Here is a 1,984-nt window from a genome sequence, read left to right as displayed (position 1 = left end):
GGGATATTCTCAAAAATATTGCCTACTTTTTTTAGAATACCATGAAATCTTTGGAATAACTAAATAAAAGTCCAAATACAAAAAAAAAATCTTTCGCTGCTGGTTAGAAATTAGAATTAATAACTGAGAGACAAGCTAGAATGATTGAATGTTTCTTCCTTACATTTTTAGTTGTCAATTTCTCCATTAACTGCCCATTTGCTTTGTTTCAAGCATTGCACTCAGATTTTCTAGAAAGTTAATTTCAAGTTTGCGGAAATTAAGGTAGAAGAACTTGCTGCTGGTAAGTGAAGGTGGTCCCTGGCTGTCAGTTCTATTCTCATTATAGAAACATGTATATGATTACTTTACTGGATAAGAGTTTGTGACACATAGATAATTTTACCGTTTTTATAGATGTGTCATCTACACCTGTTCTGGACATATCCTCTTGCAACTTCAGTCAGCCTGCAAGCAGTGATTAGGTCCCGCGACAACGGTGTTCCTTTGTCGTCCCCTTTCTAGAGGCATTGTTGTTGAAGCATCTTTCATGTTACCACCTGGGGTTGCCCTCATTCATGGTTGGTGTTGTTCCTGCTACAACTGTTATGCTTATCTTTTGTTATAACACTAAGGACCAGCTGTCAATCATTTTCTTTTTTGGAGAAATCGATCAAGCTAATTTATGTGTGCGCTAGTCCTGGTCTGGTTTGGGTTTTCTCAAAGGCATCTGGAACAACAAGTTGCTCTTATACTAGTATATACTACGAAACAACGTACGGGTACTGCCTTTGTCATGTACTCTCCTATGCCACCACGCGCATCGATCTTGGTTAAAGTGATCAATCCTACTTGTATGTTAAGAAATTCATCGATTAGGTGAACGCATGGGTTTATGAATACAGTACTACTAGTTGTGCCTCTAGGTTTTAACTATGCCCCTAATCACATTGATTCATGCACGAACCACTGGCGGCAGCATGTGAGGGCTGTCCATTCAACACAAAAATATGATGAACTCTCCACTTTTAATATGCCGGCACATGCATGCATCAACCACGGCAGCATGTGAAGGCTGTCAGGATTCAGGTGTGTGACGGCACATGCATCAGCGCTTATATAGACATCAGGAGATAAGATGGAAGAGTTTGTAAATTATGATTCAAGATTCCAAGAGCCATATATGCTTTTCCTTTAGTTTGGAATTTGGATCAGGAGGACATCAGAGTGGAGCATGGTCATTTCTTGCAGATCCGGTAGAAGAAGCGAAGGATCCACCCCTGCCGCTTGCAGATCCGCCGCCCATGGCCAGAAAAATCTGACCTTGGCCTCACCATCTTCTCCACGGAGCCTTTTTTTTTTGAAAAGGAGGGACTCCCCGGCCTCTGCATTTCTCCACGGAGCCTACTGAGGTGGTAGCGTGGCAGTGGAATAGAGGAGGGATACAAGGCGTGCGGGAGCAAGGCGGCGGCGGCATGGGGGAGCAAGGCAGCGGCGACGTGGTTGGGCGCAGTGAGGAAGATGCCGACGGCGGTGGATACGAGAGGAAGAAGGCGAGCGAGGCTGTCCGCGACCCATTAGAGGTGATCTGGTCGTGTCGCGAGCGAGGGCAAATTTGGGAACTCCGGAAATTCCGTAGCCTAATTTTTTTGACTGGGATTACCTTTAACAACTTATATTTTGGGACAGAGGGAGTACTTTTTTTTACCTCCGACTTATTGAAAAATACAGTGAGTATGTAGTACTCCCTCTGTTCCTAAATATAAGCCTTTAAAGAGATTTCACTATAGACTACATACGGAGTAAAATGAGTGAACATATACTTAAAAGGCGTCTATATACATTCGAATGTAGTTTCTATAGTAGAATTTTTAAAAAGACTTATATTTAGGAATGGAGGGAGTATAAGGCAAATGTTTTCTTAGTGGATACACGGAGTAAGCCGAGTGGTTTAAAGTCGGACGCGCTTGCTTTCTAATTAAAAGACCGACCACCAGCTCCCACT

This window comes from Triticum dicoccoides, chromosome 5B, assembly GCF_002162155.2.
Source record: "Triticum dicoccoides isolate Atlit2015 ecotype Zavitan chromosome 5B, WEW_v2.0, whole genome shotgun sequence".
Taxonomy (NCBI): domain Eukaryota; kingdom Viridiplantae; phylum Streptophyta; class Magnoliopsida; order Poales; family Poaceae; genus Triticum; species Triticum dicoccoides.
The sequence above is the reverse complement of the archived record's forward strand: the minus strand, read 5'-3'. Positions refer to the sequence as shown.